Genomic DNA, 27,584 nt, shown 5'->3' with positions numbered 1-27,584 from the left:
ACCAGTCCTGTATATTGATGATTCTTTATAGATTCCAGGGATCTAACTTCTTAATCAAATTGCCTGGCTTGATCTGTTTTGCGTAGTGAACAACTATTCTGGTTGTAATTGTGCGACACTTTGAAAGAGTGATTTCTGTCTGTCTGATTCACTGAACCATCTCTCTACCATGATGAGCTTCCTACCAGTGTGGGCAGTTTGGAATGTATATGTTGATGGCAGTTAACATCGGGTAGTTGGGCTGCTGGTTAAGGTATTAATGAATATTTGTTTTCCTAAGGTGAGTGAACTTTCCAGAGAGGAGGTTCTCTTTAGAAACAGACCTGTTTGGTAAGAAAGCTCCAAAGCACCGAGAGAGCAGTGGTGAAAGGAGAAACTTGGGCTTGATAATGTCCTGATCAAACCAGAAAAGTGGTATGCTGGTTTCACTCCATCAGCCACTCCTAAGTGTCCAATCCTATGCATAAGATTTGTAGAGCATGTAGCTGTTCAGCCAGCATGCTTTCTCTGACCACTTTCAGTGAAAACCCTGCAGATATTACTTCCTATTTGTCTTCTGTCCAGTAGAAGATTCTGGTCTAAAGTGGCTGTGCAGCCACCCTCTATTTTCTATTTGTTCATTTTACGAATTGTTCTCACAGACTAAAGAGCTCTGTAGACCCAAGAAACATCTGTAATTGTGTCATGGACAGGGCTGGCTAGTCCTTATCCAACACTCAACCTGCCAACATATCTAAGATAGCTGTTAGTGTAATAATAAAGAATTAGTTCTTGCGCTTTATATACTACAGCTTAGCTTTAGGTTTGTGAGAGTGGGTTGCTATATTTGTTGGGGGGGTGGTTCTTTTTATTTTTCTCGAGAGCTGTGACTCTGTTTTTGTAATGTCTGAAACTAATTTCTGTTTCTCATCATTCATAATCAATTCCAGTCCTGTCAAATATTGTATAAAATGGTGCTGCGCATTTTTTTCCTACGTCAACCATTAGGACTAAAAAATAAATACATATAATAGGGCCAGAATCTCAAGCCTGTGAATATCACGATTTGCAGCATCTGAAAGTTCTTTTTCTTTTTACCGACTGTATTCTCAACTACCGATCTATTCAAGTTTAGCCAAAGCCATGTCGTTCTTGTTCTAGTTCCCATTAACAAAACACATAGCTTTTAATTTACATTCTTGGCCTCATTTATGATGATAATGCAAAGTTACAAAACAAATATAAGCAGTGAAGAACCTCTAGCTGAATGTCAAGTTCCGCTGTAGGATACATGCTTTGGGAGTCCCGTGTAGGCAGCTTATCTGACAATCAAGCAGTTCTTTTATAACTCATTTAAAACTGCTGGAAAAGGTAGTAATGAGAAGCATTTCCCAAGTGATGTGAGAAAACTAATGTTTCACTAACCAAAAATCTCAGAACACTCGTTACTCAGTACCCGCAAGCAGAGGAATGTGGCCTCTAAAATATGTGTGCCTCAGAAAGGAGTCAAATGGTATTCTGGGCCAGCAAAGTCTTCTTAAGACTCTGTAGGTGTACTTTTTGACTCTTCCTGAAGAAGTTCAAGATACACTAGTTGTGAAGCTTACATTCTCTCTTGCTTTTCCTTCTTCTGTCACCTTTTTGTGTACATAAACAAGGAATGCTGTTAGTACTGCTTCCAGTGGCAGCTCTTAGGCAAGTGAAGGAATGCCCAGTACAAACTAGTTTGCTTACCTCCAGCATGGGCTTGTAGGCGTGGGAAAAATATATGAATGGAAAATGCCATCCTGACTCTTATACTCTATTTTTATTGTATTTTTGAATGTTTATGTATGAGCCTTTAAACATCATTATTGTGAGCAATGGAGTCAGAGAGTTGTTCCTTCTTATGGCATAATTCTCTTTGTCACTATTGTGCATATTACCTTCTAAAACCGGACTTAATCTGTGGCTTGGATTTGTGGGAGCTGCTTTTCTTGGCTTTGTTACGTAACCGCACTTACTACTATGCCAAACAGCCTGCCTGTTTCAATAGGATGATAATTGGTGAGAGCAGGAGGGAGGACAGAGAGGGGATGAAGTGCCACGTCTGCTTGGCTCTGCAGATATGGCACCTCATACCACAAAGCATTTGTAAACGTATAGCCAGCAGTGTAGGTGGAAGTTGCAAAGCATACTTTAGAAATTACTTCTTCTCAAAGCCTCAGAAATCTTGTGGGCTCAAAATCTTCATCAGCATACTGATGTTTTATAAGTTACCAGCTGTCAGCTGAGACGTGGTAAATCCAGTGTGAATGCTTTTAGCCCACAGAGAGCGTAAGGCAAGTTGATGTCGCTTTGCCTGGGAGGAAAGATGGCCAAACTAAGCCATACTGTTTGGCCAAATTAAAAGTGTGCAGCCAGGTATTTCCTGGGGCTCAGCTGATTTATAGTAACTTGACCCATGCTTGTGAGTCCTTCTGCACCTTCATCTGCAGCCAAATGATGTTCAGAAACTGAAATCTGGAGGGACAGCTAAATATAGCCATTTTTAAATTTAATTCAACTGCTTTGGCACCAGAAAGTGTTTCAGAATTTGCTCTGGCCAGATGCATGGAAAGAATGCTTCCCTGACAATGTAACACTGATTATTTTACAGATTTCTACACTTTGATATAGCAAGCATACAGGAGGTACCCCAAAAAAGTCTTTCCAGTGATCTTGTGGAGAAAGATTTCAGAGAACAACTCAAGAAAATGGAGTTACGTGCTTTTTTTTTTTTTTTTTTTGTTACCACTGGCTACTCTTGCAAAACTGCAGCGGGGATTACAAGCGTACAACTCATGCTACACATACTACACACAGTGTTACTAAGTACAGTACTGTCTTACAGGAAGTAAGGTTTGGATATCACTCTTGGGCCTTGAATACATTGTAGTTTGAAATGAACAGGAATTACAATTTCATCATGTATCAATTGATATTTTCCTTTGACAATTCAACTTGTATTCGATTGCCATATTCTTAAGGCTAGAAGGGACATTATGTTCTCCTGTGCTTGTCCTTCCACGTGACATAGCTTGCAAACACTAATTTTACAATTCCCTATTGAAACAAGCCTAGAACCCAAGCAAGCTCGACACTGCAAGTTTGTAAAAGTCCATTTTTAAGAAGAGTCAGTTGGAAAACTCAGGCTGCACACACTCTAACTTTAGAGGAAAGTTAATCTCATTTAGAGCTGAACTTTGTGCTTGGCCTTGACTCATTTTTTTCCAAGTAAAAGTAGTATCTGGCAAAAATACCCCAACCCCCTCACTTATTGGGTAATATAGTTCACTAGTCATTTAAAGAACTGTAAAAAGATATACTTGGGAGACTTCATCCCTTTGGAAGGATGCAGGGTACCTCAGATGCACAATAGCCCCTGCTATGGTGTGAAGTGCAACAGTATTATTTTGAAAAAGCAACTAATTACAAAAACTTCTGATCAAAACCAAGATACAAATAGTCCTCATCTATCCCATCTTCACTGAGGCAATGACCTATTTGGAAGAAAAAAGTTTGGATTTCACTTCTATTTTTTATTTAATGACTAAGTGTAGACACTGAAGAAGGGAATTGCCTGTTTTTACTAGCTGATTCCCTTTCCTTCCTCCTTGGCTCATGTGTCTCTCTGGTGAGTAATGGGGAGGTTGCTTCTCTGGAACACAAGGGGAAAGTTTCAGTAAATTGCAAAAGCATGTTTGTTACTTGGAAGTCTTTTGGCACATTTTTGAGCAAAGTTCATGGAAACCTTAAAACTATTCTGACGAGAGACTTAGAGGCTACGTTATCAAAAAATAAGCACCAACGCACAGGGACCTGCTTATGTAGAGTTCATTGCAAGATCAAGAATCTAAGCTGTTGTGCAGTCAAACAGGTGTGCATAAAATACACTGCTGCATCTGCAGATGAGGCAGTTTCCCTGTCATGGTAATATACAACTCTCAAATATGCATGGATGTCTCCATGTTTTATAAGGATGACTTAAGTACCTGATTTTATCTGAGAATTAAACTTTCCCCTAACTTCTTTCCCTGACCTTTCTCTTTTCCATGTGCATGAGATAAAAGTTCGCCCCACAGAGCAATCTAGACTCTAAAATGTTCTGCCCTCAGAGACAGCATGATGTGAAGCAAGATTAGTAATAAGCTAATATTGGAGACTGATATGTTCTTACAGAACCTTGATCTCAGAAGGACTTCTAAGTCCTCCCACCAGCAAGTTGGGTTTTATTTTCTCATTTTAAGAAAACCCATCAGAACCTAGGGATTTTTAGGGGAAATAAACAGATCCTCAAGATGGCGAAGGGTGTTTTGAGAGGGAGGAGAAGATGGATGTCCTCTGGCATGCTTTGAGGTCTAGAAGAATATGCTTGCACTAGTATTTGGCTGCCTGGATTACATTTACATCTGCAACTGCTCATGTGCTCTCTGGTTTATATGTCTGCTTTCTGGCTTTAGTAGTCATATTAAAAAAAAGATTTTTCTTTTCTTAAAATGACCATTAAAAATGGATATTGCACTTGTGAAAGGTGTTAACTGGGCATGCTGAGACACCTGGGACACATATGTAGCACAGGAATAGTTTTTGTGTTTCACTACCACTATCTTTCCAACTCAACCGAGAGAAAACAACTGTAATAGGAAAAGGAAGCTTCATTTTCCGTAGCCCTTTAGGTCTTGGCTTACCCAACAAGGAAGTCATATTAACGTCTTCTCTGATGATGACTTACATGATGCAAATAATAGACCTTTGCTGAAAATTGAACTGAAACATCTTCATTTCATACAACACATAAAAATAGATATAGGTTATCATTGGCAAGGTTTTAATTAGAGGCCTGATAAGAAAACTAGTTCATATGCCAGCATCATTTTCCTGAGCTTCTCATAGTTCTTTGAACTTGTGCATTTTTACCAGTCCTGTACCCACCTTGGAGAAATTTGCAGTGTGTCCAACAGGCGTGTGTCTGCATGCTTGCAATTGACTTTAAAATACCTGCCGGTATGGCTGTTGTCAGCAGTTTGCTCTGCCTTTGTGCTCTTCTTGCATACTCACATGACCTGCAACATCCTGGGAGGTTTTCTCTTTCCCCTGTGATTCACCTAAATTCTTTCCTTTCATATTTACATTTCATGTCAGATGTATCTACATGGCGTTTGACTTCTGCAATACACTGTCTTAAAAGGCAGACACACACACATACTCAAACGGACAGGGAAGCTGTTGAAAACTCAATAGATGTGACTTAAATGTCCTGTACTGGGAGAGCATAAGAACATAAACAACAATCCAGTATCTGAAATAAATTATATTAGCAAATGAAAGCCAAGGGGAGAGCTGACATAAGCAATCTGCCTCACATACAAGGCGTTAAATTTCTAGAAATGCCCCATACGTGTTGACTGTAACTACCTAACTCTGAAAACATTCATACACATGATTTGAAACAACAATTCATAAGAGTAACAACTCTGACACTGGGTGTTGCCTTAGAATTAATGACTGTCCACGATTAATGGCCCTCAACTGCGTTTGAGCCATCAGCTCCTCCCAGCTAGTCATTAATCCCCACAAGCAACTCTCAAACTCCTGTTGTCCATTTGGTATTGGACAAGCTGAAAATACATTGTCTTCAAACATTGAAAAAGCTTACAGCAGCATAAACTTTCTCTACTGCTTGCTTGAGGTTTGTGCTAGGGAAATTTCTATCTTCAGTCTGGTCCTAAGTTATGTCTTCTACATACCTTTTGATTCCCACAATTAATCACAGCACAGCACCATAGGGAAAGAGAACTTCCATGTGTTGTAGTAATGAGAAGCCTCTAAGAAATGTGACTAATAGAAGAAATGCGCAGCTTAAGCTGTGAATTAATAATTTATGTGAATTGCAAACAGGACTTTGCATATGGTGCATGTATGATTACAGTTGAAGCTGTTCATGCAAATAAAAGGATCTACAAAGTAGTTGCACAACTCAAGACCCAACTCACTTCAAGACTAGGTCATAGTAACTCTTATGACCTGGAAAATGCAGGGCTTGGACACTCACAATATATATTTAATCTGGGGCTGTGACTTTGGCTTTGAAGTGAGATTCTGATCTGAAGAGAAACACCTCTAAAAAAATGGCATGCTCATTTCATAAAATCTTCTTCCTAGCCCTGTACTGCAAATCATCCCTGCTAAGCTTGGGAACATAAATCCTGAGCTGAAAAGCAGCAGTAAGTAATGCAGGAAGTGACAGGATTGGCACTGGAGCTGGGAGTGAGATGGAAGGAGTCACCCACATAGTTCCTTGCTTTACAACAGGAATGAGCTAAAAGCTGGGATTTCCATGTCATGGAAAATATTGTCAATTTGCAAACTGCTCTTCTTCAGCATGAAAACAGCCTGAAGCTTCCTGTGGAATGGAAATTCTGTTGAAATATTCTGTGAAAAATGTGTCACAGTACAAACAGAAGACCTCCCAATCCATAAACCAAAACTAAGACACAGCTGTCCATATATAAACTAAATGATGAGAAACAGCTCATAGAATATCAAAGGTATTGTACAACATTACATGTCCTGTGAGACAGCATTGCTACACTACTGCATGAGATGTCAATAATAATATTTTAAAACCCGCTAAAAAGAAATGACTTTTCATGACAGATTTCATTTTTAAATGTTCATAGATTGTCTGGTTTTGGTTTTAGGGCAATTTGAAGTCTTGTCAAAATCAAGTTATTTTGGCTTCAGATTAAAAAAAACATTCCTTTTTAATCTCTTTAAGACCAGTGCTTAGAAAAGATAAAGGCACATCAATCCAGTGCAGAGTTGCAGTGCTAGTACCTCACACAAACCAGTGCACCAATGTTACTGAACAAAGTGCCGTGTATCTGTTTTGAATTGGCTCCTGTCGGGGCGTCCATCATAATGGTGTCTGCAAGTCTGAGAATGTAAAGCTACTCGCTTTGCGGCCAACCTCTAACTACTAATAAGGGTTAGAGAAAAAGTTTCCTTGGAGGCGTTTCATCCCCTAATTCCTTGCACAGATTTTCTAAAGCCCTTCTCAGATGAAGTTGGCCTTAAGTCCTGTCAGAGACAAAGGTTTAGACCACAAGGACAACAGCAGCTCCTGTGCTCCCACAGCCATGGCTTCCAGTGCCCCAGGGCCCACGGGAGCTTTGGGGGCACTGGAGATGCTTAGTGCTGTTTATAGAGGTAGGCTTCAATCAGGGCCAGCTGCCAGCATAGGCAAAGCAGAGCATTATTAAGGGTGACAGATGTCCGGGGGCAGCAAACAGGCTCTGCAGCTTGCTTAGTCTGTTGGAGGTCCTGCTCCTTGGCTTGTCACCATGGTCTTTGGAAGGGATGAGCAGCAGGGCAGGAGCTGTTGATCTTAAGGCCTCTTCCAACAGCAGGATGAGTAATGAGGGCTCTCCCCTCAGTCTTTGTCTTACCTCTGCCTTTTGCCCTCCCTTCCAATGACAGAAAGAGTCTGACCTCTTATCCACAGGGAGGCAAAATGCATTTTTGTCTGCTGTACTGAGAATCTGTGAGGCCCTTCTGATGCAGCGACCTGTAATTCCCTTGCCTAAAGAACAGGGAATGTGGGGTAGCAAGTTTGTGAACAGAGGTAAACAGGGAATTTGTGAGATGCAATTTTTTTTTCAGTGAGAGGTTTAACAGTAACCATACCTGTCAGGAGACTGGGAGTATACCGAATATGACCAAGTGTGTTTGTGCTGGTGTAGACAGTCCAAGAGTCCTTTGAGCTGACTGAATATGGCCAAACTCTGACAGGAAAGCCCTGACCCTTGCTAACACAGGGTGTCTTAGCTTGGACATGGCTATCTGTGGCTTGCAGACCACAGCTGGCTCACAGCTGGCCAGGCTGGAGTCCAGCTATTTACCTTGGCCATGAGTCTAGCAGATCACTGGGACAGCTAAACAAAAGCCTGGTGAATTCTGGGTGGCAAAACCTGTTTTGGACATCTTTCGTTTCTACTCTTTTATCATGCTTACAGTCTAGGCTTTTTCTTCCCCTGTCACCAGGCCATTTACAGTTGGACCTTCAGATCACATAGATCCTAAGTAAGACATAGTCAAACAAATGAAGCTCCTAACTTTGGGTTTTGCTACTGCCTCTTAAACATGGTATTTCAAAGCTTTTCACAAAGATGATAAAGAAAGCCTATAAAGGTGTCATTGTGTCTGTTTTACAAATGATGAAACTGAAGGACACAAATGTTTGATGACAGACCCAAGAGAGCAGAATGCACATGAGTGTGAGAACACAGATATCATTGCACCAGGGTTTGGGTCCTAACTAGAGGATCATAGGGCAATGCTGTAACCACTTCAGGCTGAGATATTAATTTATTTCTATTTGCATATCAGACATGTCACTGCTGTGATAGACAGTGGGACTACTGTGATAGTATTGTAGTTTAACTGTAATATTACAGTTAATTAGTGAAAAGGTAGTGTTCTAGAGATCTGAATGTCAGATCATGGCTTTGTACACATTTTGGTTAATAGGGTGGTGACAGTGGTTGAGAATTGGCAGTGTCAGGCCAAGAAAGTGATGGGAAACTTTTTAAAAGGTGAATGCTTGCACTGGCAGTAAGAGTACATAAGATAAACAAGAAGAAATCCTCTCACAATGAGGGAATGTATCGATTCCCAAAGATCTTTTTCTAATACTCTCGGTGTGAGCATAGTTAAATAAAGTATCTGGCAGCAGCATTCACTGCTTATTAACAGAAGTTCTAATTAATCTAAAGTCAGCTCAATCTAAACAACAAAAAATATTTGCAATCAATCTGCAGTGTTCTGAAGCATCTGGTAGACTCTCCCTTCTGCAGTATTCACATCTGAGTACCAGGCCAGAAATAGTTGTGAGCTCCCTAACAAGAGCTATGTTTTCTGTAATAACACATCCATGCACATAGAAACTTACAAGATGACATGAAAAGATTACAAAGTAGAATAAAATTGTTTCCTTCCTGCACTTGGATGTGCGATCAATAAATCAAGGCCAATGTGAAACAGGTGCAAGAGGGGTGAAATGGTCTTTTCAAGGTGTATAGGAAGTAGAGTGTAGGCTCAAGCAACATCACTTTGGTGGTGCTTGGTGGTCTGGGACTGCTGCACGAGCCTGGGACATGATGCCATCCTGATGTGCTGCCCATGTGAGATGAGTCAGAAATAGATAGAAGCCCTATTGCTGGAAGTTATTTTATTCAGGTTCAACTGGCCTATGTGTGGCTGTGTAATAAGGAAGCTGTGGCTGGAAAATTTCAACTAAGAACTGATTTCCAGTGGAGAAATGAAGCTTTTAGGTAGGTATTGTAGAAACAGCAGGGTGGATAAAAATTGACCTGAAACTGCCCAGCACTGATGCAGGCCCAGGCATCCATACACCTTCCTGACAAGTCACTGTTAACCTTATGTGAAGTAGATTTTACATTGTTCCCAGGTGTTTATTGCAGTCTCTCACATCTCTGACTGAAACCTCTGCTTAACAGCTTTGATCCAACAGTGTACAAATCCAGCAGAACTGCTTTGAGGATCCGAAGTAGCAGCTGCCCAGGCCTGGTCCTGCCCACTCACTAGACTCTCTTCGAGCATGCTACACTGTTCCCCACGATGGTGTAGAGATGTGTCCAGGACAGCCAGAGGAAGAGGCTGGACCTGGCCTGCTACCTTTTCCCCCAGGGGTAAGAGGGAGTGGGTATCTGACAAAAGAGCACAAACAGCTCCATGCTTTTGATACCTGCAAACCCAGGCAGAGGGTCACAGAGCCACCATCAGTGTTTGTGCCGGAGGTGGGATGGTGCCTCTCCATGTGTGTGCCCCAGCATAGCATAGCAGACACACATCACAAGCCACCCCTGCATGGGAGGGCAAAACCCCTGCTGCTGCGTGGGCTGCCCAAGCTCAGATGAAAGCAAGGTCAATCAGCCAAATTAAGTTTGCCAAAATATTTGAAAGTTCAGAAAAGCTTGTTTGATCGCAGCGAAGTCCATTCAGCTCTAAAATCAGCTCATTTTTCCTCTACAAAAGATTGCTGAGTGTGCAAAGCTGTAAGGGATGAGATTGAGAGAGCACCATATGCTATTTGAACAAAGTTATGACACTTTCTTAGACAAGGCTGGTGTTAGCCAGCGCTTCTTTCTTGGAAAGCAAGAAATACAGTCCTTCCTCAGTTTGGCAGATTATGAGGAGGGTTATTGGAAAACCCCTGCTAGAGAAGGTCCAGTGAAGGATCATGAATTTGATGAAGGGACTGAAGCATCTCTCCTACGTGGAAAGGCTGAGAGAGCTGGAACTGTCGTGTCAGGGTACGTGCCTTGGTATCACATCTCAGTTTAGATCAAAACAAAAGTGGAAAAAATGTTTCTTGTGTGGCTACTCAGAATTGACTCAGCCTGCAAGACATGGGACTGATGCCTCTGGAAAGGGACTTCTGAACCATTTTGAAATAGGGGTTAGCAGAAAGTGACATAAGGGCATTTTTGGCTTCTCTGAGATGGATCACTCTGAGGATATCTTTTGTTTTAATTCTGTCATTTTACTGTTCCCTACAGCATTTTGACAATTGAAACGGTAGCTGTGATTGCGGTAGTTCCATGTCTACTTCCCCTCCCTTTAAATAACTGGTTAGAAAGAGACCTTTAGCAAAGTAACTCCTTTTAGTTGCATGGCTTGCCTGGTTATTGCCTTAGCATTGAAAAATCTCTTGCCCAAAATGAAATATTTTTTTACAATGAAGTGGAAGCTTATTTTACCAGAATACTATGTTTCTCCTGACTGTGACTTACCTATACACGATGCATATGCCCTCACATTTCTTTTCATTATGAATGAGCATTTTTCCTGGTTTTTATGTTATTTCATTTTCTGTGGAACCAATAATAAACATTTTCTGTCACTGTGCATCACTAGAGACGATGCTTCAGTTAATAACTACATAGAGCTTTGGCTATGGAAGCTTCTTGCTTAGAACTAAGAGGAGCATGGAAATTAAGGACATGCTGTATACCACTGATGGCTCCTGTTTTTCCTCCTGTGTGCTTGTTTTAGAGGAGTTGTGTATAAAGCTCACTGCACTCAAAACCAACAAAGATGGTCTAGAGTGTATTTTTTCAATGCTATTTTAAACATGTGGTTATGGCTCTGACAGACACGGTTTCACCAGCCGCACCCTTCTCCTTTTCCCAGCTTCCTCAAATGGTTCCTCAGTGCCTGAGCAGATTCACTCCACGTGGAGCAGTTGTGCAATCTTACATCATCCCTCACTCTCCACCTTCCCATTTCCCTTACCCACCAAGAAAAGAGTTGCTCCAATACATTCAAGACTTAACCTGAGCATTTTTTAATCAAAGGTCCTCGAGTAGGCATTGCTATAATCTATTTACATGCTTTCTACCTATTAAATGACCTACAGTTTCATCTCTACCGTGTCTGAATTTCACATTGGACAAATTTTCAACAATACTTTTGTCACTGGAAAAGATCATTGAAGGAGACAAAGTTTTGTGGGATTATTTCCTCATCTGATACTTCATTTATCAGGTAGATAGTCCTTGATGATCCTTTACTTCGAATTAGAATTACCTTTTCATGTATTTTAGCCACAATATGTTGAAATAATAATAGAAACATTATTCTGATGGAACACTATATAGGTAAACAATTTAGTTTTGCAATGTCCTGTAGAGAATTAAGCAGAAAATTAAGACTTTTACCAGTGGAGTATTAGTGTAGGTCTGCAGAAACTGCGGAATGGGCTGAAGATAGGAGTAAATTACAGGTATGAATACAGACAGCTTTCACTGTTAGTTTAAATTATTACTGACATTTTCCGAAGTACCATTTTATACAGTTTGTGTCACCACTCTACCTGCTTATTAATACATGTGTTTTAATACACATTCCTGTGGCACAAGGAAATAATTCTTTTTCATGGATAAGGAGCTGAGAAACAGAGATGAAGCAATTTACACAGTCACACAGGAAATGTGTGGCTAACCCTGTGTCTCTTTAATGCCATTCTGGTGGTGCAACTACAGCAGCAGCTCTCTGCTTGCCAAAAAATAAGTACGACTTATGCTACAGCCCTGCATTCAATATTGTAACAAATCAAGATGATTATTAACTTTTAATATATTCTGAATGATGCAATACATAGCCCTATACGTAGTAGTTATGAATCCTAATTTACTCTAATTTATTTTACCAGTTGTGTTATTGCAAATTGCTGCTGCTGTAAACACAGGATTTTGCAGCAAAGTCTAGAGACACTGACATACCATTATGGCAAGAAGTGAATGAATGGTACTTGTTCTACTTTATGTGATTCATTTCCCTCCTACCACTGTAAAGCAGAAAACTGCTTAACTCCAACCTAACTCTAGACACCAGCTATAGTTACTGTCACTGTTTTGTGACTGCCTGCTTAGGCACAGAGTTCAGACTACCTCTACCCACAATACCTCATATTTCTGTAACACCCTTGAATATGTTTCAGAAATATCTTGATGGAACATAGATGGTGACTGCTATTAAATGATGATTTTCAATGGCTTTGGACAGACTATGTTGCTAAATTCAGTTGAGAAAATATAGCTGCATATAAAACTCTTTTAGATTTAGCATGTATCATTGATATTATGTGGAAGTGCTTGTATAACAAGGACATAGACTACTCTGCAACTTGTGTGGACCCCTTGACATATGTCCTTTCTGTGGCAACTGTAAGCCCATTATGTACAAGTGTATTGAGCTCACCATACGGCAGTCCCTCTTACAGGTCCTCTAAAACCTCTTCATCAGGTTTTAGTTTCAGTTTTCCCCTTGCCTTTCTATTTACATGCCCCAAGCCACCAGGCTGTAGGATATATAAACACAACCTCTTCAGAAGTTCTGGCTGTGTTAATAAGCACTCACCTGGTATTCTCTACAGTGAGATGATGGTCCATGCAAATTAGGTTTAAGATGCTTGCACAAGCATCCTGTATTAGCTTTCATGCACAAAGTGAATATTCATACTGATCCTTGAAATTCATTAGTCACCCCCAATAATTTCACATCTAGGAAAAAAGGCTGCACAATTCAGCAGTGAGGCATCCAATCTGAGTGATGCTAAGTGGACAATTTCTTCCTTTTTGATTCATTAGTTACCTTCTTGAAGAATTCTTGCTGTGAATATATAGGACTAGGGAACCAGTGAAAAAAGGAAAAACAATTAGAGGCTTGGTAAGCCTGAAAAGTGAGGCTATCAGCAAAGAGACAAGTAAGACAAGTAATCAGGAGGTACATGGGAAAAATACTAAGTAAGCAAATAATGGTCAGCGCTTTAAGGGTTAGCAGCATGCCTACATGGGTGTCCAGCATAGGTAAGCAAGGCTGGAGAAAGAATTTGGGTCCTGGAGCAACTTTTTCATGCTATGTTGTTGCTCAGAGGCAGTGTTGGGGAAGTCCCTGTTCCTTCCAAGCTCCACTAGAGAGCTAAGAAAGTACTTGCTACACAGGCACAAGGGAAACAAAATTAAAACTTGCAAACTATCAGATTTGCATTGGAAGCTTTGGTAATAATAATGATAATTTTAATAAAGTGAATGATATTTCCCAGCTGTAACCTCTATTCTTAAGGAGGTTCCAGAAAAATGTGTTGATAAGTAATGATTCAACACTGGATTCCTGATCTGTGCTCCTATTAGGTTGTTGATAATTAGCATCAGAAATATGTTCTTATCTGCTAGCCACAAATCCCATCTTCTCTTCCTCCTCTTTTGGGTGTGTGTTCATGAGGTTTGACTAACCTTGTTAAATAATGCGAGGTAAAATTGCAGTGTTCGATTTCATGACAAGAAGAGGGGAGAAGCTGTGGTTAGTCAGTCTGAAGTAAAATCCTATCACAGCTGAACAGTTTTCAGCTTAAGTAAGTAGACAAGCAAAGACTGAGTAAGCTCCTTGTTTGAAACACAGGTCTTTCTTCTCTGATCAGACTACTTCTGCTAATCTTGTACAGCAATAATCTTATTTTCTGTTGTTATTTTGATGACCCTGAATTTGTTTTGAGCATTTCCATGGTACATTTTGCCTTCAGAAATACTACTCGCTTTCAAGATTTCGGTTAAATACCTGATTTCTTATCTTGCTTAGGTAGTTCCTTTATTTCTTAGACATCTCTGTTTACTTAACGAGAAAAGAGGTTACAGCTTTCATGTGAGTTACCTAGCTGAGTGAGGACCTGACTCTGGAGTAAAACACTTCAGCTGAATTCTGTTGGTGGCCTTGTACAGATATATACAGGCACTGAAATGAGAGTACATTTCTGCTAATTTCATGGGGTAGATGGTCAGAGCTAACGCAAGTGACCACTTGACAGTGGCCTAAAGGTACGAAATCCCTTTATTTTGTTCAACGCTAAAAAGAGAAGTGAAAATTGTCTACACCTTTCTAAACAGGAAAAGTATCAGAACACCAAGACAGAATTAGAAGTTAATTTTTGCTTTTATCTTTATGCTAAATTCTTAAAATTCACCGACGGAAGAATCCAAAGACCAGGCAACTCCTGACTAAGAAGAGACCAAAGTCTAATTCCTGAGTACAAGCCTCTGGGTGTTGGAGTAATTTGAATTTTCCATTACCTCTGACTGGGCTGAGGCTTAAACTCTCACAAAGGAGCAGGAGTGGTAAGCTTACCTGGACTTGATTTGTCCATTTGTTTAATAACATGCTAAAGAGGCATTGGGAACATACATCAAATTCAGGGCTTGCTTGTCCTTACTTTGGAGGCTCTTCATATGGAGCTGCCAGCCCAGAATCATCTACATCTAATAGAGGAAGAATGAGAAGGGCTAAAATGGAGCCAAACAACTGAATAGCTGACTTTACAGCAAAGAAAGACATGTAAAAATAAGTTTGAACCTGTAGCCTAAGTATTAATATTTTTTGCCCAACCCAAGGATATGATCAGAATGGTGAGATCTCTATGAAGTCTTCCAAAAAATTTGGTAAACAAGTTGTGATCAGCCACATTGTGAGATGGAAATTATGCAATTTACTAAGACCTCAGGAGACCTGTGTAAATTTACTGATAGCTCCTTGCCTGTAGAAGGCCAAATAAAGCCCCAGCATGTTCCCAAATCCTTGAAATCTGTCTTTTCCACTGAAAATGGAATTAACCCTAAGTATAAGCCTATTGGTTAGTCAAGGACTTAAAAACTGTCTTTTCAAGAGTGGCTGGGTCAAGCAGATTCTGTATTTCATCACAGGGGCAGGACAGGATCTAACCAGGATCTGACCCTCAGCAGTTAAAAAAAGGATGCTCTAGAGGCATTGCAAGCAAGACTGAATGCCAGTAGGAGATGAAGGATGACATTATAAGGGAAGCAAAGATGTATTTACATTCTTCACTCTTGAAAGTGAAAAGAAAAAAAAAAAGAAGGAGAAAAAAGGGGGGTGGTGGCAGTGGGAAGCAATTTGGTATCTCTACAATTCATCATGTAAACAAAAGATGCATCTAGCATTTCAGTTGGCGCTATGATAACTGATGACTTTATGTGGGGGTACATTATTACATACCTCATTTCCAAATTACCTAGCTTATTCAAGCAAATCTTTCCAAAATGTATCAATTAGATTAGCTCAGTGCATCCATCAGCAGCATTCATACTGTGCTGAGTTCAGTTTTTGTGGTGTCTTCTTTGCAGTATTGTTGCTCTTATAAAAATTCTTTCTGTGATCCTTTCAGATTTCCAAAGTCGGCTGCATCCCAATTCTTCCAGCAGTGGACATTTTGGGTAGTTAGGGATAACTATTTCCAAAACCACATTTAATTTATTTATTACCTCATCCCAAAACTTATTTTACCCTAGGGCACAACCAAACATGTGTAAATAATTATCCTGAGAATGTCCACAGCTCTGGTAAGTATGATCTTTTTCTTTAATCCCTCTATTTTTCATTCTTTCTCGTGTCCGTTGAGTCCTGCAGTGACATTTCTTCTGGATAGATTCAGCTCTGAGTCCATGTGCAAATTCATTTATGTTTCAGAATATTGATTCATCTTTAGCTGTTCAAGTAATGATCTATATCTTGGTCCATGAACTCTTATGTGCCTGTCAAACATTTTAGGGATATCAAAAAAGAATGTAAAAAATGAAGGCTGTTTAAACTCCACTATGCCCCCATGGCTGGTGATTCCTCTTGGCTACACATGGTTGAAGATGCAGGGCCTGCCAGGAGGAAACATTAGGCAAAAGGAGTAAGTTGGAATTTAGCCAGTACAAATCAGATCTTGTGTCTCTGATTTTGATTAAAAAAACCAACCACAAAACCTCTGAATTCCTCAGGACAGAGAGCTGTCTTACAAGCCTGAAGTTTGTTTAAATGCAGCTATTTCCATGGTCTTCCTTCCAAAAGAGGGAAAGAATAAATATCAAATGTTTACTGAACTGCAGTGGGGCCATAGGAAGAATAAAGTCAGGCCATTCTGATTTGAAATATTTTTGTTTGAATTTCTCTGATGTTTGATGTTCTATGATGTCCCAGGTGAGTCCCGATTCTAAGGCTGTGATGAGAAGTGTTAAAAAACCCCAACAAATAAACAAACACAGAACCCCACAACAAAATCCTACAGTAGAGTTTGGAGAAACTTTCAGGCAGATGGGTGCTAAATCTCTCTCAGGTATTCAGATTTTCTGTTCTTCATTGCCATAGAATAGACTCTTCAAACTTCCTCTCAAGTCAAGAGAGTTGCACATTAAAAGTATGCTGGCCCCTGTTCAATGTAGTGTAAAGAACCAAACCTGTTCAGTCTAAATATTACAAGCAGCTTAATTCTCACGGAGACAAGTTCCACCTATGCTAATTTATCTTATCAGGAAGCTTGGTAAATTAGCCCCAGGCAGCCATCACCAGACCATCTAAAAATTGGATGTGCATAATGTAGAAAAAGTACTAAGCACTTTCAGATCTCGTTTACTTTGCTGAAGATGTGGGAGCTCAATATATTTCATATTCAGGCTCTTAACTAGGTGTAAAATTCTAATATCAGTGGAGGCAATGGCAAAGCTCCCCTGAGTTCAGTGCTGCAAGATTACTCTGACTGGGCTAATAAGGGACAGGTACTTCTTCAACACAAGAGCAGTTTCACTGCAGCAGTGTACCTGACAACAGAAGTTGACTATACAGCTGAAACGGAGGTAGCTCTTGGTAGTATTGCCATGCGGGAGCGAGTTCCCATTGGAACCATTTGTTTTTAATCCTGTAAACAAGGTGATTTAATATCTGCCACTTTACATTTGTAAACTCCCCTCATAGTCTTACCATAACTATAAAAAGGAATAATTTAGATGTCTGCTTTTATTATTAACTCAAATGGCAGCAGTATGCTTGGTTCCATAAAAGACTTAGGAGTCAGCATGCCCCCAGAAATATTAATCTCACAAACATAGGAAAATCACATTTAATGGAAGCCATAGGAAAAAAAAAAAAAAAGCTTTCATAACTAACTTTGATGCTTATTGTGTTTGCTGGACTTTTGGGGGACAGTTGTCTTCGGGAATGTGAACTACATTTGAGAGGCTTTATAAACAAAAGTATTCTGCATGGCCTTGCTCTGTGTGTGCGTGTCATTTATTGTATTTGTTGTCCACTGAAGCTAACGAGCCTATCCACAAGAGTAAACATAAGATGATAAAATTTTCCCCGTTTAGACCCTAACTCACATCTCAAGATGTGTGACCAAATGTCGGACATTCCACTCAGAAGTCCAGATGAGCTCATCTCAGATAACTCACTGTGTTTCCATCTGGTTCAGATTTGAAGAAAACTATTTAGTTGGAAGAAGAAAAATACATTTTGTATCATTTTAATGCTGAACAGATTTAGTGACATACTTGCTTATTTAATCTACAGCGTTGGAGAGTCTAATGAACTGAGTAAGATACATATCTTGGCTCCAGTTCTGTTCTAAGATACACCAGAGAAGCCCCAATTGACTTAAATGGAATAGCATCTTTGTTAATGAGTGCAAAATGTATTCCCATGAAAAAAAGTGTACAAGCATGGTACAAATTTAAGTATTTCAAACTATTGGAAATTACTTAACAGTTCATCTGTATTTATGTCTTGTGTGTGTGTTTTTAGAGGAACAATACTGTTTAGTCAATAAAATAGTCTGGGTTTTTTTCAAGTGAGGAATTCGAGCTTGTAACTCCTGCTCCCAATAGCTGGAGAAATAATAGGTATGTGAATCTTCCAAATTCTGGTGGGAGAGTGAAATCTGGTGTTATGCTGCACATCACACACTGCCGCTGTGTGAGCCAGACAGGTTACCTTTGATATAATACAGCCCAGGCCTGGGGGATGCCAAGCACCCATTAAAGAGTTCATGGCCATACACTACTTTTCAGGAAAGTGGGTTTTCTCAGGATTGTTCAGATAAGTTTCCTTTCTGTTGTACACAGAGGGACAAGTGACATTAAAAAGAGCTCTCCCCATAGCCCAACTTGAATAGGGAAATTCTGGTGACCTTATCTGGAGAAACTACCAGATACCAGCAAATGTTATCATCCTGCTTAAACTGGCATTTGCACTAAAATAAAAAATCTCATTCTGTCCATCTGCAGCTGCTCATTCACTCCCAGTTCTGCTCCATCTTTTTTTCCTGTTGCACGTGCCTGCTAGGTCTCATGGTGAATAAGATTAAGGGAGACGCTTGGATAAAGCTGTCCTGTTGTTTGTGTGGGAAAAGACCATACAGACAAGAGATGAAGGTGGGAAAGTATAAGCTGTGTCAAGGGTCAGATCCACATTGTTGGTGGCAGTTCCATTTCATGCTGGTTAAAGTATTTCACAGTACACTTGAGGGTATGTTTTCAAGTCTGAATAAGAACTCATTGCTTCTGGCCCAAGATTTACCTCTAGTTCAGTTGTTTGAATGTATTTTTTTCCCATGCTAAGCAATGCATATGTAAACGTACAAGTTATACTGCAGAAAAATACAAGGGTTCGGAAAAAAGTGGGTCCAATTTTTGTTTATGTGTTGCGTTTGTTGTACAGTTCAGGTTTCTTAAATGTTGTGCTGTCAGTTTATTTTGCTACAGTTGCATTGTCGTCAGAGTTGTGAGATAAAAGACTTGATTCTGAAGTGCCAAGACTGAAGTGCTGTTTTCAGTGCAACTGATGAGAGAAAAAATGAGAGGTCTGCTTCTTTTCCAAAACGATGCTACAATAATGAGTTGTACAGAGAGCGTTATTTAGGACTCAACTATAAAACATCAGGAGTCCTCTGACAAATCTTTTTTTGTCAGAAAATGTCATTTCGTCGCAGCATTCAAACACTGAAATGTCAGCTCACCAAAATTTGGCAAAATCACTCCTCCAGATGATATATGGAGGGAAGGAGAGATGAAGCTAAGAGAAAGAATTTGGCTTTCTCCCAGGTGTGGAAAACCAACTTTCCAACCTCAATCCAGTTAGTGAAAGCTCTCCAGAGGGCTCTCACCCTTTCCTGGGTAGTGCAGCTACTATGAACCTTCTCTGGGGTCTTTGTCACAGAGATTTGCTTTGTTTTCAGTGGAAAGGTCGCGGATTGCATTCACATGCATACAGAAACAAATGTTGAAACAGTTTCATGAAGCAGAATTCCAGTTTTCCAGTCAGCCTTCCTTGCTATGCTTTATCATCAGCTGAACTTGGTAAAAAAGGAAGTAAAAAGTAGCCTTCTCTAAAATGAAACAGACTCAAGGGAACATATTTGAAGCAGATATAAATGCCAAATTTCCATTGCCAGAAAATGATTGAGAATGACTGAGTGGCTGAGATGTTCTGTCTCCTTCATCATGGACAATCTGAAGGTGGGAAATTTTCTTATAAAGAAATGAAAGAAGTGGGCACAGAGATTCATGGGTGTTAATGTGATCTTCTCTTTTATGGCATGCTGACAGTCACTGTTAATAATTACTTGGATATTTTTGGAGACTTGGGCAAAGAAGGAAAGGGAGTTAACTCTCCTTTTTCCCTTTCCATTTAGCTGCAGCAAGTTCTTGTGAAGATTCCTTCACTGCCTCATTTTGAATCTTTTTCAGTTTTAACTGTCCAATTGGTAGAAGAGGAAAAAAGTGATTTTGTTATTCTTACTTAAAACTGACTCCTAGTTTCCTGGGGACAACACAAGACAGAGGAGAGGGAGGAGGGAAAGCAGTATATCAACACAGCAGAAAAGTTCTTATTTTATTTCTTCTGAACTTGCTTGGAGAAAATAAAAACATAGCAGAAACCCTTATCAGCCACTCTGGAGACCTGGCAAATTGACACTAGTGCTGGGCTGTCAAAGGCAAGCAATCTTGGTTATCTTGCTGGTTGCAGGATTATAGCAGTGATGCAAAAGAAACAGTTTAGGACAGAATAACTAAATAGATGGCAAGAATAGAGAAATATTAACTGAACTGGAGAAGGAAAGGGAGATAGCAGGGAGGGGCTGGGAAAAGGAGCCTGAGCTTTATATGCTGGATATCACTCAGAAGTTAACAAAAGCTGGTAGAAATAAGGTTATCTGTTGGATCCTTCCCACTGAGTGTTTGTCCATGCCATATTTTAACATTAGGAGAACTAAGGTCCAACAATGCCATAAATAATCCTGAAGTCCCAGCAGACTGGGCATTTTGTGGCACAAAGGTGCTCACTCTTTCAGCCCTCCTGGCATCAAATTATGGACTGAAAGTGGAAATAAGCAAAAAAAGATTACCCTTTTGTTGGTTACCAACTAAATAAAATTTCCTGCTCATCAGTTTTGGGCCGTTTCTCTCATTTCTAAGATGTAATCCCACTCTGCTGCACTTCATTCAGCAAGCATTTTCTTCTGAACTCCTTAAACCTTTCTCCCTATAATCTGTACTGACTTTATAAACTCTTCCATGTAACACGCACAGGGAAAATTTTTATTTGGACATGCAACTTATCTTGTCAGTTTTGGATTAGTGGTTTTGGTCCAGTGACTTAGCCACTGTTAGTTTCTTTTAAAAATAAACTATTATTTTACAATGATTTTTATTGTAATATAAAAAAATCTCATATTGTCTGCTATCAGAAATGGCCACTGAAGGCTGATAAGCCAGCAGTCCTAGGGTTTCTGGAATAGTGGACTGCCAGTTTGCAAAGGTGTATGTCTCTCACAAATACGCCTTGCAAACTATGTTGAAACCATCTGATGGAAACCCCTGTGTAAGTGTCCCTGTGTAAGTGTCCCTGTGCTATGTGCTTTTTCCCTTAAAGATTCATAATAAACAGAAATAACTTAAGGACATATTCAGACAGCAGACTCATCGGAATCAGTTGTAAGATGCTAGCTGTGTCCTTGGCATTGTACCCAGTATTCACAGATGTGATCATGTGTAACACAGGGTTCAGCCTGAGCACCAGGAACTACCTGGAACCATGGCTAAAAGCCATGCAGTTGAGTCGTCAGCCTTCACCCTGGCCTTGGTTTCTGAAGGAAAGCTAGCATGGGCACACCAAGTCTTGCAGCAACTGTTTCTTCCTACTGTCACATACAAAGGGAATAAGAAATGAGAACATAATGCAAAGAACACTGCAGGGAACATGAAGCAAAAATTGTTCTTCAGTTGGAAAAATGTCATCATCAGATTTCCTCTTTTTGCTTCTGTAAATTGCAGCACTAGAGGAAGGGGGAAGGGAGGAAATTTTTATTAGCTGTTTAAATGGTGGTACAAACACAGACTAGCAAGTCTTCTGTTAAGAAACTACTTTTTTCAAAGTTGTCTCAAGTTCTTCAGACATTAATGCTGGGGTTTATTACACTGTTTGCTTCAGTATCAGTCAACTCTGAAATGAAAATACTCACCCTCCAGTGCATATTGCCTCTTCATAGTGCAAAGAACTACTCTGGTACAAATGGTATTTCATTCTGAGAGGCAGAAATCTAGTATTTTGCAAGCTGCACATTTATTAGTTCATCTGCTGTTTCACGTAGCTGATAGAGAAGCTAACATAAAAAATGGCCCAAAGAAAGATAATATAAGAAGATGGAAGGAAAAGCCAGTAGTCCTTTCAGATTCAGTTTTGCTAGAGCTTCAAGAATTTAGGGTCCTGTGACTCTGAGTCATGCCTGTGTTCTCCAAGATACATTGGCATCCCTTCCAGCTCCACTTCTCTGCATTATTCTCCAATTGAGTTACTCATGCTAACACCACATTTCAAAACCCCACTTTCTTCCTCTACTGAGTGCTACCATGTGTACCGCCAATAAAACCTCATTAGTATAGCTGCAATGCCATGAGGTGGTCTCATGACTGGAATGTGGGCATATGTGACAGCAGCTTGGTCAGGGTAGGTGTACTGAAGTGAGTAGGTGCTGCAAGCACAGCAGGCACAGCCTGGCCTGCTACCAACAAAGGGGTGTGCTGAGCACTGAGCTTTACCTGAACATGCAGCTCACATCTGTGGAATTCTGAAAGAGGAACCAGTGAGTACCTTTCACAGAACACCTGGTCGCTGCATGCAACTGCCTGGGGCATCTATTTGGTTGTATTAAGAAGAAAAAAATCTTGTGTGGCTTCAATTTGGATTTGCTAAGCATCTGATGCTGAACTCTGAAAGAGACTCTAAAAATAAGAACCAGCTTTTAAATACAGAAAGGCTTGCACCTGGGGGGATGACTTGAAGTCATCCTATTTTAAACAGGAGCTCAGTCTAACAGAGGAAGAGGAGTGCTCTATGATTTTGTTACCTAATGCAACCAGAACACGGCATGAAATGATTAAAGGAGAACAGTGAGCCAGTTCTCTAAAGCCTAAAACAGTTCTAGGCATAGTTACTTAGGAACAGAAACTTAACATGGTAACTCTTAATAAAAATTGGGAACTGTTCAAGGATCTACTGCTGCTTTGTCCATGCACAGCATAAAGGAGAAGTACATGGAAACAAGACTAAGTTACAACTCAACATATACAGGTGATGAATGGAAGTCAAAAAAATAAATAGACAGTTTGCTGTCCAAGAAAGAGACAGTTCTGGCTTGTGTTCACAATGGAGCAGGAATACACATTCTCTCGGCTGGACAGCAAATAGTGCCACACTGTACCATTAGCTACCTAGCGCAGGACTGTGTAAATGCCTTCAGCACATCACGCCGTTCACTGGAATTGAAGCACGAGTCTGATGCCTGCTCAGTGTATGGGAGGAAATGTTTGAAAACTAACTTTCAGTTCAACAGACCTGATTGCCTCAAGGTGTATTTACTGTCCTGTCACTGCAAAACACCTACCTGTGTATTTACCTGGCTAGATCTCTTACTGCCTTTCTGCTCTCTTTTATTTCACCAGTAAAGGTGGAAGGGAAGGAGAGAAAGGGAGAAAACCACAAACCAGAAAAAAATTGAGAACCCAAAAACTGTTGCAGAAGGGAGATTATTCTGAAATGTTTTCTATGAAAATATTAACATATTTTCCTGGCTTTATTGAGTGCATGAAACAGACCTGCTATGTTCTGGTGCTTCCTACACTAGTCAAGGGGAAGTATGGGCGGCTTTTTTTGCTTCTGGGTTTTTTATTTGTTTGACAGGATTGTTCAGTCCTCATCTTTCTATATCCATTAGAACTTCCCATGGAGAAACCTTAATATTTCCACGCATCTCCTTAGTAACTAACACTTAAAATAGTAAAATCTCAACACTGACCTCACTGCTTGCTCTCTGCCCTCCAAAACTCCCGATGATATAAAGGATTCTAAGAAAAGGAAGTGGGGTGTGCAGGCATGGTCCAAGAGAGGGATTAGCTCCATGAAGACATAAATCCAGGAAAGAGGCTGAGCAAATGAAGGTCCAGTGGAGGAGCTGTCTCCCAGTGGCTGCTGTATCCATGCTGTTGTGAACACCACACTCTAATAACAGTACTATCTAACTTCCACTTTTTGTGTTTTCTTTGGAGAGAAAAACTGCCAAAAGGAAATTCTTTTGCCTATGGCCAAGTAATGTTATTCAAAATTCCTGTGTTAGATGGGGGTTGCTAAAATCCCTTTGGAATCTCCCTTGTGCAGTGTTTCTGTACAAACACAGCATGGCACTATGTTAAATCACCACGGCTGAATGATCTCTGCAATCCATGGCATAAGGAAAATAGATTGATCATATGGATTGAATCACGATAGGAAAGACTAATACAGAATATATTTTCTTTAATTAGGAAATCTTTCTGTCTCAGGTGCTCAAAAAGTGAAGTTAATTCATGTAAACATTTTACATCTGGGTAGACTTAAAAATACATCAGCACAGACTATGTTAAAGTTGTAGCTTCCATGGGGAAATTCTATCACTTTCAAGGGCCAAACGCTGAAGACCATAGGATTTTCCTCTGTAGAACCAGAATGAAACAAAACAGCCCCCATCTCTCCCCTTGACTATTGACAGCAGGCACCAGAGCTCCATACAGGAAAACAGAAAATGAGCACTAATGAATTCTGAAGTGAACTTGCCAAGTTTCAATACTGTCTTCAGTTAAGTCTCTTCTAAGATTTTTTTCCAAGTTATTCACAGGAAAGAAATAGCTTATGAAAACAGGAGTATAATTTCAGTGGAACCATTGACATACCCAAGAGCCTAAGTCAAAACATTTTCATGTGAGTGAGAGTCTCTATAGCCATCGACAGAATAGTACGTGTCATCAATTTTGGGGTTAATCTGGCAAAGAGATGTGGGTACAGTTACGTGCTGTGCCCTGACTGCCTCTGAAAGTCTTCAATACTTTTAGAGTACCTATTCAGTTCCTTTGGATACCATGCAGAGATGACAGAGACAACTCTGAACCTTCTCATACCGAGATAATTTCCAAAGCCAAGTTTCAGATACTAAAAGATAGTCCCTGAATGAGCAATCCTTGTTTCTGGAAGCAGGATAATCTCACTAGCAAGGCACAGGTTGCTTTCCAGCAAGGCTGACTTGCTAAGCAAGCATGGCTGTTGTTTTCCCAGGGCCTGCTTTGCTGCTACATGCTTAAACTGAGTAGATTTATATGTCCCTGCACTGTGCTGCTTAGTTGTAACTACTGGGTCTCAGTTCTTTGTCTGTAAAATGAACGCAGTAACAGCCTCCTCCTGCCTTGCACTCATGTAAATGGGAAAATGGTAGAAGACAGAAAAGCATGTGGGTGTTTCTTGTAAAGGTTACTAGACCTGTCTCTCAGTATCTCTTTTTCTGACAACTTTGTGAATTTTGAACCTTATCGATGCCAACCGGCCAGGTGATTTCATCATTTTATCCACAGTCCCACTTTTATCCTGTTTCCCTCTTATTAGTCACATCCAGGTTTGGAGAGCGCAACAATCCAGAGGGATGGTAAGAAACAGGAGAAACAGAGTCATCACAGAGCTGATGCTGGCCTCTGTGAGCCACAGAAGGCCTGAAATGCAGCGGAAAGCTGGCTGGGTCAGAAGCTTTCCAGCCACTTCCTTTTTCTGCTCCTACCACAGCAGGATGTGTGATGGGAGGTACCCTATGTTAAGACCTATCCTGAAACTCAGATGATTATCCCTTGACCACTTAGTATGTTTCTACTGGTAGATCATACTGTCAGTGCCACTCAGAGTAGTCATACTAGATGGAAGAATGTCAGAGTAGCCTTCTCAGTTAGAAGGCTGGATACACATGACTGTTTTTGTATGTGAGCAGAGAAATATGCTGCCCTGTAAGGTAAGGAGGAAAAAAAAAATCCTGAGGTTGTTAAAGGTGCAGGCAAAACTCCTCTCGGTATCCTCTCTTCCCTTGTGTGGGTCAGATATCTCACATACAATATATGTTCCACAAGTTACTGGCTCATTTTCCTTCTCTTATTATGATCTCTTTTAAAGCAGAATTTTGGTCTTTAAAAGCAAGCCCCTGTCCTCTCACATTTAGGAAAAGTAAACAACTTCTCTAAAATCTGTCTGAATTTCTCTGCAGTGGGTTTGTGGAGTTTATATCACAGATCTGACAGTCATAGTGAAAGAGGAATATGACCTACTCTATATATGAACCAGGAAGTCTGCTCTTTTATGTAGTTAGTGAATTTCACATGAAAGATCTGAATAGCTTCCTTTTTCCACTTCAAGTTAAAAATAACAGAGCCCAACCCAAAAGCCAGATGGATACAGAGGGATGTGGATAAAGTAGGAGACTGTGAATCCTGTGGCTCAGGAGGTCATAGCGTTGCAAGAACCTCACATGCTGATACTGTAAACCAGAACAAATGTAAGTCTTGCAAGTGCTTATCATGACACTTAAACATAATCTTAAACCTTTCCGCAATGTTACTCTGCCTTATATTAGCTCTTTTAGCAATGTATTTTCCAGAAAAGTGGACTTGATGTAGGAATTGCTAATTAAATGATCTATGTCTGGTGTTATAAGGAAACAGAACTATGTAATTTTTATTGATGTCAGTTACATTTTGCTTGCCCTTCATGCCTAGTTTTGAGAGATCTCATATTGGAAGGTGAAGAGATTGTGTTTTTAGTCTGTATTTCTAGCTATCTTCTCCCTGTGAGCCATATGGCTACAATTTTGGGCTCCAAATTGGAGTCTGAATGTCTCTCTGGATATGTTTAAATTGTACAGTAGGTACAAGCTGTGAAGCACCTCAAGGTGGCTGTTTTCTAGTTGTTGCTTCAGCATGTGGCTGAGGTGTGTGTTGGCTCCCACCTGCTCATAAGACCCTCCTATTGGAGGGGGGTGACAGTGGGCATCCGAGTCTCACTGAACTGTGACCTGGCATGTGGGTGTATGGGTCAGTGTGCCTTTTGCACACATGAGCTGGGCAACCAATAGCTCATATTTGTGGGTCTTCGATGATGACTGATAATCTCATTGATTATTCTCTGCCTTTTAGCAGGAGAGTAGAGGTAAGTGGTGGGATTCAGTATATAAAACACCAACCTGAAAAGACAAGCAATTGAGTTGGCCAAGAGTTTCTACAGCTGGCATTGCTTTAGCAGCTTCTAGAAGAGTGCAGTTCTTGTTTTTACCATTCAAGAATGATCTCAAAAACATGGAGAGAACTCAAGGAGGATCCACAGCAATGGTTAAAGAAATGGCAGATGTACAAAGACTCGAAGGAGCTCAACCTACGTATTGGGAGGGTGACAAAGTTAAGGGAGAGTCTGCAAGTCACACTCATTGGAGACGAAACAATTAGATGATAAAAGGCTTTCCAATCCAGTGAACAAAAGTACAGGGCATAGAATATGTGATCTGAGGCCTCCCCTAAAAGCCCAACATAAAAGAAAGTCTTTCCCAATAGCTCCACTTTGGTACAGCTGAGATGATCATGGAGAGAACTGCTCCTTCTGCTGAATCCAGTGCAGGCAGTGCCTCCAGCCTGACAAATTATGGCTGATCCTGCCATCAAAAGTAGCACTGATCAAAGCTCAGGCAGCAGACTCCCAGTGACCAAAGGAAGTGCTGGACTTATTAAACTGGATGAAATTTGCCAGCCACAGGATGCAGTGAGAGGAACAAAGTGACCTGACTGCAAAAAGGGACAAGTAACCTTGGGAATCAGGTGAGGGGAGTTATTTTCTAAAATGGA

General features: G+C 40.3%; 1 protein-coding gene across 3 annotated transcripts in view; it reads left to right on the top strand.

The window, feature by feature from the left end:
* RBPJ (recombination signal binding protein for immunoglobulin kappa J region) overlaps positions 1-27,584 on the top strand; it is a 139,951-nt gene that overhangs the window by 25,315 nt on the left and 87,052 nt on the right. Inside the window, exon 1 of one of the 3 annotated variants that reach the window (XM_065699475.1) lies at positions 15,907-15,929. The exons of the other annotated variants lie outside the window; for them this stretch is intronic. The gene's annotated coding sequence lies outside the window, so the exon portion shown is untranslated. Of the gene's footprint in view, positions 1-15,906; positions 15,930-27,584 lie in introns of those variants that run through there. 3 annotated transcript variants of the gene reach the window in all.

This window comes from Lathamus discolor, chromosome 1 (genome assembly GCF_037157495.1).
Source record: "Lathamus discolor isolate bLatDis1 chromosome 1, bLatDis1.hap1, whole genome shotgun sequence".
Taxonomy (NCBI): Eukaryota; Metazoa; Chordata; class Aves; order Psittaciformes; family Psittacidae; genus Lathamus; species Lathamus discolor.
Note: the sequence above shows the minus strand (reverse complement) of the source record. Positions and strands in the feature narration are given on the sequence as shown.